The 11,220-nt window shown below is 42.5% G+C and overlaps 1 long non-coding RNA gene across 2 annotated transcripts; it reads right to left on the reverse strand.

Moving 5' to 3' along the window:
* Positions 1–182: 182 nt before the first annotated feature.
* On the reverse strand, positions 183–8,572 carry LOC138157172 (uncharacterized). Of its 2 annotated transcripts, none has more exons than XR_011167326.1 (3): positions 8,278–8,572; positions 1,230–1,434; positions 183–1,030 (listed from the first exon to the last, which is right to left on the reverse strand). It is a non-coding gene; the product is annotated as an uncharacterized lncRNA (long non-coding RNA). The 2 variants fall into 2 exon arrangements; XR_011167325.1 differs by having other exon boundaries at positions 8,352–8,566.
* Positions 8,573–11,220: the final 2,648 nt, after the last annotated feature.

The raw sequence follows: 11,220 nt of genomic DNA on the forward strand, positions 1-11,220 counted from the left end.
GATCTTGGAATACAATATTCCAAAAGGCAAAAGAGATAGGTTTGTGAGGAAGAATAATACTGTGCAGAGCTGAATACAATTCTGCCAGAGGAAAAATAATATTTAATGAAAAGAGGACTTTCAAGCATTTCTGATGGAAACGACCAGAGCTGAGTAGGAATTTTGAAACACAAGCGCAAGAATCCAAAAAGACCTAGAAAGGCAAATTTATTTGAGAAATTGGAAGGAGCAGTATGATTTTTCATAATTGGGGTGCATGAATAGAAAAGTATACAAAGATGAATGAAGAATGTGGGAACTGGAAATCAGATGACTCTTACTCATCTGAAATAGACAAAGGAGGGTGGAAAATATGCTTGTCTGGTGCAGAAATACATGAATCAACAGAGAAACAAGCAATAATAAGGGAGGAAAATATTGGGAAGAGAATATGCCACAAGCAAAACAAACTTCCTGATCCTGAAAGGGAGATTAAAAGGAAGGGGGAAAGACCTAGAATCTAAAGAGGTGCTTTAACTGACCTCTTAGATCATTGGGGAATGGCTGAACAAATTGTGGCATTTGCATGTAAAGGTATATTAATAAGTAAGTAAGAGTGAAACCAGGAGAACAATTTATATGACAGAAATACTGAAAAGCAAAACAACTTTGAAAGACTTAAGAATTCTGATCAATTCCATGACTAAGCATGTTACCTGCCTCCTGACAAAGATGATAGACACAAGGTCAGGAAGAGAGTCCACACTTTTTTGGACGTGGATGCTGTGTGAATTTCTTGGACTTGATTTTGCTTATTTGTTATTGAAACAAACGAAGCAGGTTACTGAGGCTCTTAGAGCTTAGTCAGACATCAAAGATGCCCAGGTCATCCACGGCATCCTGAGCCATCATCAGGAATCTTAACTTTTGTCTTTCCACTGGACTTCAATGACTCTGGAAGAGAGAGTGAGGCTGACAACTTTGCACAGCTCTGCCTCACTTAAATCCAATTCATGCATGTTGAGACATCATCCATGATGTTATTGGTTCTCTGGAAAATGAAGAATAAAGAAAAACAAGGGTTTATTTTCTCTTTATCTCCATTTTTTAAATGAGGGAAATAGGATTGGATGAGGTAAGGTTAACAGCGAGAGAGAGAGAGAGAGAGAGAGAGAGAGAGAGAGAGAGAGAGAGAGAGAACACCTGTAAAACCCAGGGCAGGGTTTTATATAGTAGTTGTTAGTAAGTACCTCGCCTTCCATTTCCTGGGAAGAGGAAGAGGAAAGTCAGTGGGGAGCAGGACCTCTTTTTGTGGTGCAAGTTTAATTTCCATCTCCTGCAGCACCATTTCCGGCCTGGTCTCCAGTCTTTGAAAAGAGGAATCTTCCCATCCGACCATCCGACTGTGTACCTTCATCTCATGCTACACTTCTCTCTAGCCCAATCTCTAGCCTCCTGTGGGAATAGTGTCCTCCACTCAGTGATGAACATTCATACATCTGGTCATACCCTACACATCCCAGTGATTTTGAACCCTGGTAGGTCATCATTCAAACCCCATCCTCCATCCCCCACTACCCAATTTCTTATTCCCATCTCCCTCAATCTTCTCACCCCAAAATTCCAACCAAATGCCACCCACTCCTTCCAATGTGCCCCCTGACTGCCTGTTCTATAGGCAACAAATTTCTCTTCATCCTAAATATTTTTTTCTCTCTCATTCCTCTCTTCTAAATGTTATAGAAACCTGGTTTGCCTCAATGACATGAGTCTCAAAGCTGTAACAGAGCTGCTTGCTTTTCTAAAAATACTCCAGCAGGGGGCGCCAAAGACCGTGTCTCAGGCATCTGAAAAAGCCCTACTACAAGGAGCATTTCAGAGAAAGTCTGTCAATTTCTATCTCAGATATGAGTTGGGGTGCAGAGCCCCTAACCTTCGCACCTGTAGTTAACTAGACATCTTTTTAAATGGCGGACAGAAGACTTTAGAAGGTTCCAAGACTAGTGCAAATTACATATGGATGTCTATCCCAAGGATCCACCATGAACAGAGCCAAGGCAGCCTTCTGTCCCACCTGACTTGACACAGACATACCTCATAATTCCTCCTACTAAGAAATCTGTAAGGGTTTCTCTAGCAGATCAAGGGGACTTTTGGCAAACCTCATTCACTTGAGGTTGCTAATCAATTGGTTTGTTAATTGCCATAGTGGGAAGAAACTATGATACAGTGCTAGCTTTTTTAAAATTCTAAATAAAATTTAGCATGAAATACCTTTATTTGGGTCTCTCAGTTCTGTCTATTTCCATCTGGAATAAATTAGCCCAATAGGACAGAGCTACTGACCAGCCTGCACTTATGTATGTACCTTGAGTCACCACTTCAGTTATGGTCACCCTCGTGATGGTCACTGTAGAACTGTCAAGTCTACTTGCTTGGGTCCGGTTGCACTGGGAGAACTAGCATATCACAACTCCTGAACCACAATGTATATTGTACAGCCTACCCACAATGCTTGGGCAAGTATTTCCACTGAAAGGAACTACCTAAGAACTACTCTGTCACTATGGGAAGGAGTCTGTAAGATTTCCACTTACTTCTCAACTGACCAACCTTTCAGCCTTTTACCTTATATCTGATAACCTATCTCTTTATGACACTTGAGCTCAAACTTTCAGGTTTTATTGTAAATTTCTAATCTTCTGTGAGCTTTCTGGATTTAGTTCTGACCCAGAGAGAGCAAATATCCCAGAGATTTCATGTCCTACTTGTATTTGAAGTATAAAGGTCAGTGCCCACATACAGTGACAGCTGCTTTACATTGGCACAGAGTGGGAATAGGTTTGTAGGTAATCTAAGTGCAGAATCCACAAAGGCCAACAGATGGTGTTCAAACCTAATATGTGCTCAATACCACAAAACAGGCTCAAACTACTCCCTGTTTTCTTAGCCCAAGTTTCCACCTAATCTAGGACTGTGATTAATTCTCAACAACAATTCATAATGTATCAAGACCAGTACAGGGGTCACTTTTTGGATGAGGAGAGCTAAGATGTGGCGACTGGTTTGGTGTGATCATGGAAGGTAGACTTCATGGGAATTAAGGAGGGAAATGGACTGGAAAGCAAGCATATTTGAAGGGACATCAACATGAATACTGAAATCATACCAAAAATGAGATGAGAATAGGGTGAAGAAAAACACTGGGAGACATGTACTGAATTCCTTGAGAAAGAAGAGTAATCTGGAGAATAGGAGATGGCAGCAACAGGATCTGGATAGCGTGATGTATACACAGGTAGGCCTCAAAGGAAGAGAGATTGCTGAGAGGGGCAGATGGAGAGGAGGTGGTAGTGAAGAGCAAAGAAAATCCAGATTCTTCCTCTTGATCCAGTTTGTTGGGCAAAGAAAAGAAACAGGTAGCTCTTGAGAGAGTGACAAAGGATGAGACATTTTCCACAAAAAGTTATGTTTCTGTTTCAACAGTCATTCTGGCAAGGCTGGACTGCCTCATAGGAGGCCTAAGTGACTAAAGATCCAGGAAATTGTATTTATTTCAAGCTAGAAAAGAGAAGATCCTCATGATGGGATCAGGACAGTAGGAAGGAATTTCTGGTATAGGAGGAGTTTGAAAAAATGCTCTGGAAAAGGAGAGGAATGGAGTCAGAGAGACAGCACAGTGACAGACTACTCTTCTCAGGACACTTTCTTTAAACCTGGTAATGACTGGAGCCTTTTCCTTTCCCTGACTTGACACTTGGCTTATTATTATTCCATTATCCAGCAGAAAATGACTGGAACAACAGGGAATCTATTCCACTTTTTCCTTTTGTTTTCTTGTTCCAGGGACTGGCAGCAAGGTTAATTACTAAATGTTTCTCTGCTATTCAAACATTTTGCCTCCTGGTTATTTTTTTAATGGCTTAATAGATTAAGTTGAAATTTTCCCAGCTTGCTGAGTTAATGATCTTATTTATTTGTTTGTTTGTTTTGCTAAAGAATGTGTGAGTAGGAAGGCAAGCCTGTGAATATTTGATTGGGCTGAATTTCAACTGGTTGAGAGATCACCATCCCAGCTTTGCAATCAAGAGATTGCTTGTGGGTTCAAAATATTTTATGAATCCAATTTGTATTTTTAAGGGTTCCTTTCTTTTTAAGCTCTGCTGAGAAGGAAGGAAACAAGCCTTTATTTAGCACCTACATTGTACTAGGTGATGTGCTAAGCACTTGACAAATTCACAACAACTATGAAGGGTAGGTTCTATTGTTATCAACATTTTACAGTTGAGGAAGCTAAGACAAACAGAGGTTTAAGTGACTTTCTCAGCCAGGGTCATGCAGCTAATAAGTGCATGAGGTTGGATTTGAATTCAGGTCTTCCTGACGTCAGGTCTAACGTTGTCCATTGTGCCAACACCTAGCCATGTGGAACTGAGACTTTTGCCATTGACTAATACCCTCTTAAGCTAATCTCATTGTCTTTGCTTTACACCAAGAGTTTTTGGGTTTTTCTCCATCCACTAGAGAGATGAGGGAAGTAGAGGTCTCCAGAAAGACAAATCCTGACTGAACTATAGTAACCTTTGCTGGGCAACACTGTTAATGCTAAAAGATGGAAAGAGTATGAGACGAAAACATTTAAGATGGAAGGGAGTTTGTTAATAATAGAAAAGGTTTCCAGAGTGTACACTGGAAGGAAAGGGTAGAGATGGAAAGGAACATGGGTGGGGGAATGCTGAACTAGAAAGAGATGAAAGTGCTGGGTTTTTGACTGTATCTCTAAAATCACAGGGCTTGGGGGATGTGATAGTAATGGCAATTAAAGATTCCCCTGTATTGGCTTGGTTTTCAAATTGATTGTGTTAAACCCCAGAGCTTGTTAATCCCACCTGTGGGATGGACTTGTTGATGTGAAAAGAGAGTCCTGAACTGGGAGGAGCTGGTGACATAGATTTGGAGAGACAAGAGAGAGGCAGAAGAACTTTTTGGAAGCAGCACCCACGTGGAGGCAGAGAGAGAGACTGAGAAGGATTGCTGGGGGCCACTTTGAATTGCCCTGGACTTTTGAGACCTGCCCCCTGAGCTGCCAAGGACTGAGGAGACATGGCTGCTTTGCTGGTACTTTGTCTGTTTTGATGTCGTTTTGCCAGATTTGTCCACCGATGAAAGACAGTCCTGTTGAAGAAGTCCTGGAACCTGGCTGTTGGCTAAGAGCTCCTGAGACTGTCCTGCAGACAGAGAGTGAATACTGTCCACTGGTGAAGGACAGTGCTGTTGTTGCAGGGGTCTGGAGACTGTCCTGCAGACAGAGTCAATACTGTCCACTGGTGAAGGGCAGTGCTGTTGTTGCAGGGGTCTGGGAACCTTTCTGTTGGTTCAGAAACCCTGAAGAAGGATTTTCTTGTTGTATGTTTACAGAAATCCTGGGAGAGGGTTTTGCTAATGTTTTCAGGGGTTCTAGGACCATTCTACAGACAGAGGATGAATTAATGAAGGGACTGGCAATGTTATCTTGTGGCCTTGCTAAGCCTTGTAATGTAATATAATGCCAAGGAAAGGCAACTTCCCAGGGTTCAAAATACCAGCATAGGTGCTCTCCATTTTATTCAGTGACAAACCAAGAACAGAGAAGATCAAAACATGACATCATTCCAAATACAGCATTTACTAAGTGTGATTAAATAATCTCCAAGTTCTACTCCACCCCAGGACCTTCTAATCATTCAATCAATTACAAAGTCCCTGTTCTAAATACTTCTCCACCCCTAGGCTCTACCTTCATTTAGTCCACCACAAAGCCCCTCTTCTCAAATGGAGATTAGTTTCCAAACATAAGTAAAGTTTATTCACTTGTTCAACCATAGAACACAAAAAGGTCCAAAGTTCCCCACCCCTGGATCACAGTTGAATCTACCCCAGAGTAACATCAAATTTAAGCACAGCACTTAATACCCAAATGGAGGTCTTTTCTTCATCTTGACAGGAGGCAAGTTCTCAGCAATCTTAGTTCCTGGGGAGACAAGGCTTAGCAAGGCCATAAGATACATTGCCAGTCCCTTCATTAATTCATCCTCTGTCTGTAGAACAGTCCTAGAACCCCTGAAAACATTAGCAAAACCCTCTCCCAGGATTTCTGTAAACATACAACAAGAAAATCCTTCTTCAGGGCTTCTGAACCAACAGAAAGGTTCCCAGACCCCTGCAATAAAACAGCACTGTCCTTCACCAGTGGACAGTATTCACTCTCTGTCTGCAGGACAGTCTCAGGGCTTCTTCACCAAAAGCCAGGTTCCAGGACTTCCTCAACAACAGGACAGTCTTTCACCAGTGGACAAATCTGGCAAAACAACATCAAAACAGACAAAGTACCAGCAAAACAGCCATGTCTCCTCAGTCCTTGGCAGCTCAGGGGGCAGGTCTCAAAAGTCCAGGGCAATTCAAAGTGGCCCCCAGCAATCCTTCTCAGTCTCTCTCTCTGCCTCCACGTGGGTGCTGCTTCCAAAAAGTTCTTCTGCCTCTCTCTTGTCTCTCCAAATCTATGTCACCAGCTCCTCCCAGTTCAGGACTCTCTTTTCACATCAACAAGTCCATCCCACAGGTGGGATTAACAAGCTCTGGGGTTTAACACAATCAATTTGAAAACCAAGCCAATACAGGGGAATCTTTAATTGCCATTACTATCACAGGGGAGCAGGAAGTAATTATTTACAAGTCATCAGATTCTTGCAATCCATCAGCCAATTAGAGGATTTTCATGAAGTCATTCAGAGTTAGAAGTTGACTCCCCACAGCTTAAGAGTGATGATGCAAGGGGCAGCTAGGTGGACAACTCTGGAATGAGGAGAACCTGAGTTCAAATCCCATCTCAGACACTGAACCCAGGGCAAATCAGTTAACTAACTCCACTTCCACTGAAAAGGGAAAAGAATGACGATGAAGAAAGCTACTCACTTAAAATTTACACATTTTCAGATATAGCCAATATAGAAATTTGTTTTGGTTGACCATGAATATTTGTCAAAAGTTTTGTTTTTATTCTAAGTTGCAAAGACAAAAAAAGCTTGATAATTTGACAAAAACCCAAATTTTATTTTTAAAAAGGATTTAAAGCATACTTATTCCAATTACAGGGCCCTGAGTTTTTTATTTTTATTTTTTGTCACCACCTTTCTGAGTGGAGAGTTTGCCTGCTTTTTGCTTTTTCTCAGGCTTATCTCACAACTTCAACTCTGATTCCTGCCACCCGTGGTCACCATGGTAGGCTTCACAGAGAGAAAAAGATGCCACGAACATGCAAACCTACAGTCCAAGAACCAAGTAAAATAAAGGGCAATTTAAAAAGTAAACCTCCCGACACATCTGGGCTCTAGCACTTGATGAGGAAGTTGTAGAGAGGATGGGTTTTTCTTTCAGCCTGCATTAGATCAGCTGACCCCTGAGGTCCCTCGTGACTTTGAGGTTCTTCGATTTTTAAGTGAAATTAATCTTCCTGATCCTTGGCTTCCTCGTCTGTTAAATGGGAATAATAATATTTCAGTACCTACCTAATGATTGTGGGGAAAGCGCTTTGTATCCTATACGCACTATATAAATGTAATTCATTATCATTGATAATATTTTTGATTGACAATATTATTGATAAGTTATTTTCGATTGAGCCGTGTTTGACAGAGGCCCTAAAATGAATTTCACCGACTGCTTCCAGGGGCGGCTAGTTCCTGGAGCCAGGCTGCTGGCAGCCTCTGCGGGCTCTCTGCGCCTCTGGAATATGTCCTGGGGAGCCTTGAGAGATAGAAATGTCTAAGAGGTAGGAAACAGATCAGCCCGGAAAGACACCCCCCCCCCTCCAAGTGCGAGGCTCAATCTGCGCAGGCGCGGTAATCACTTGTCCGAGAACTTTATCCCCTTCTGGACAAGTTCTCCGCGCGGTGGTTAAGTGCAGCCCCGAACTCAGGGTCCCTCACGCTGCTCCCCGCATAGCTCCGTGTCCACTGCCCCGCTTTCTGAATGCCCCAAGCTCCACATGCCCCCCTCTAAGTCTTCCCTCTCCTCTCCTCTTCCTCACTGCTTTGTCCCGAATACTTCTCTGCCATCCCCTTAGTGATCCTCTCTTCGGTGGCACCGCGCCCATCACGTCCATACCGCGCCCATCACGTCCATACCGCATCTCCGCACCTCTTCCCTCCGCAACTCCTGAGCTGCTCCAAGTTCCTTCTCTGTGCCTTTCGCACCTCCTCCCATCCGCACCCAAGATCCTCAGCCCTTCTTTTGTGATTCTCCCTTCCCACGCACCCCTACCTCCTGGTAGCTTCTCCTTAGGCCTCCGCACTTAGCCCCGCATGCCCTTCCATCACTATCCCCTTCGAAGGTACCGTCTCCTCTAGTTCTGCCATGTTCCTCGCACTCTCCGGGCCTCCTCGTCCTGTGCAACTTCAAGCTCTGCCTGATCCTGTGCTTCCCATTCTGCCTCTCGTCCCGCCCGCGACTATTCTCTAGCCTTGATCTGGGCGCCTCTATAGTGACTGATCAGATGAGTGGGTGGGAAGAAAAAGGAGGCGAGGAATTCAAGGGAAGTCTGGTTGAGACGGTCAGGAGAAGGGAACTATGCAAGAAGTTACATACGCATACACGGATAAAGAGCTGAAGAGTCGCTTTGGCGTGAGGGTGTGCTTAACTATCGATATGGGGGGCCTCAGCTTCCCTTTCCTACTCTCTATGTGGGTGGCTTTAGCAATCAGACTGAGGTTTCAGGTTCTTGCTGAGCATATTCAAGCCTGAGTGGAGGAGCTGACACCTCCTGAGCCCAGAGGCACATTCAATGCCTTATATTATGAAGTTAGGATGGGGAACTAGATGTTTGTCTCTTTGGGCCTCTCAGTGCCAGAGAAACAGTAGTGTGATAGGATTGAGGGCTTTTTGTCATAAGATCCTTGCATGTGTGGCTATGTGTACCTCAGAAGACCCCCAGCATATGTCTTTGTGTCAGAAAAAAGCCATATGCATAGGTAGGTCTCCTTGGATAACTCAATGAATAACCCTCTGAAGAGATATCAGAAAAAGAACCCTGTGAGTCAGAGATCATTGTGTAGATAGGTATCTTTATGCATCAGAACTGTTTCTCTGACTATTTCAGAAGTTCTTGTGAATGTCTCTGTATCAGAGAAAAATCCCTCTGTCTTTCTGTATCAGAGAATAACCCTGTTATTCTAATACCAATCTGTTGGAGCCCTACTCTTTGACTCCAACCATTTAATCAATTATGAATCCATCTGCTTATGCTATCATCTTAATTCATATCTTCCCATCTTCTCCAAAAGAATATTATGAGATAGTATGAGATACTTTATCAAAATTTGCCAAAATCTAAGAAAACGAAGCATTCCCCTCATCTATTAGTCTAGAAATTTTGTCAATAAAGGACATAAAGTTAGTCTGGCATGCTCTTGATGAAGCCATGCTGGCTTTTAAATCACTGCTTTCCCTTCTGAATATCCAACCAAATATTCTTTCTTGAACCTTTACAGAATTTTCTCAGAAATTGAAGTCAAGCTCACTGGTTTATATTTTCCAGTTTTTGTTCTCTTTTTTTTAAACATTTATTTTTATTTTTTTGCCTTTTTTTTTGGAGGGGGAAGGAAGGACAATTGGGGTTAAGTGACTTGCCCAAGGTCACATGGCTAGTTTTGTGTTAAGTGTCTGAGGCCGAATTTGAACTCAGGTCCTCCTGACTCCAGGGCTGGTACTCTATTCACTACACCACCTAGCCACCCCTTGTTCTCTTTTTGAATATTAGAATAACATGTACCTTTCTCCAATCTTGTCTCTTTCTTGTTTCCCATGATCTCTCATATCACTGACAGTGGTTCTGCAGTCACCTCAGCCAATTCTCTCAGGACCCAAAGATGTCATTCACCTGAACATGGTGACTTGAATTTATGAAGGTAAGCTAGGTGTTCATTCCTTTTTATCTTATTTATTTTGGATATCAGCTTACTACTAGTCATTTTTCTTCTGTCATTTCCAGTAAAAGTTACTCTTCTTTGCTAAGAAAATAAATAAAATAAAGATCAAGCAGCTCTGCCTTCTTTCTCTTTTCAGTTATTGTTCCATCCACCCCCAAGCAAAGTTCTTATCCTTTCTTTGATCCCCCTTTTCCTCCCAATATAACTTTATAAAAACACCTTTTTATTGTCAGTTAACAAGCATTTATTTAGTATTTTCTTTGTGCCATCCCCAGTGCTAAGCACTGGGGTTCAAATAATGCAAAAAAGAGTCCCTGCCCTCAAGGAGCTCACGTTCTAACGGGGGAGACAATATGCAAACAATATGCACACACAACATATGTAGAGTAAATTGGAGGTAAACTCAGAGGGAAGGCGATAGCAATTAAGGGACACTGGGAAAGGCTTCTTACAAAAGGGAGGATTTTAGTTGTTACTTAAGGAGTTGGAGGTTAGGAGAGAGAGCATTCCAGGCATGGGGAACAGCCAGGGAAAATGCAGAGACCTGGGAAATGGGGTGTCATACATAAGGAACAGCAAAGAGGAGGCCAGCGACACTGGACCCTAGAGCATGTGAAGGGAAGTAAAGCATGAGAAGACAGGGAAGGTAAGAAGGGTCTCGGTTATAAAGGGCTTTAAAAGCCAAACAAGGGATTGTATATTTGAAGGGAAGTCATTGGAGTTTATTTAATAAGCCCATAGTGACATGGTTAAATCTATGCTTTAAGAAGATGGCTTTAATAGCTAAGAAGAAGATAGAATGTAATGGGGAAAGACTCGAGGCAGAAAGAGCAACTGAAAGGCTATTGAAATAATCTAGGCATGAGGTGATAAGGGCCCTGCACCAGGGTAATGAAAGTGTTAGAGGAGAGCATGTGTGAGAAATGTTACAAAGATAGAATAGGACTTGGCAAAAGATTGAAAAATTATATTGGGGGATAGGAGTGGGGTGAGAAAGAAAGGAGTGAAGGATGACACCTATGTTGCCAGCCTCCACTCATCCTGGGCGTTAGCAATCCTGACACTATTTTTACAAGACCATGCCACACTCAGATTTTCACCTTCTGTTACCTGGCCCTGCTTCCATATTCTTTACATTTCTTTTTAAAATCTAAGTTGGTCGGTAAGGTGGAGGCATAGATTTGGAAGACATCTGCATGGTGATGATTATTTGAAACTATAGGAATAGATGATTTAACAAATTAAAGGAATATAGATAGAGAGAAAAAGAGGGCAGAGA

The sequence above is a fragment of the Petaurus breviceps genome, unplaced genomic scaffold, assembly GCF_028583685.1.
Source record: "Petaurus breviceps papuanus isolate PSGF00001 unplaced genomic scaffold, PetGlider_PUasm1.0 171, whole genome shotgun sequence".
Taxonomy (NCBI): Eukaryota; Metazoa; Chordata; class Mammalia; order Diprotodontia; family Petauridae; genus Petaurus; species Petaurus breviceps.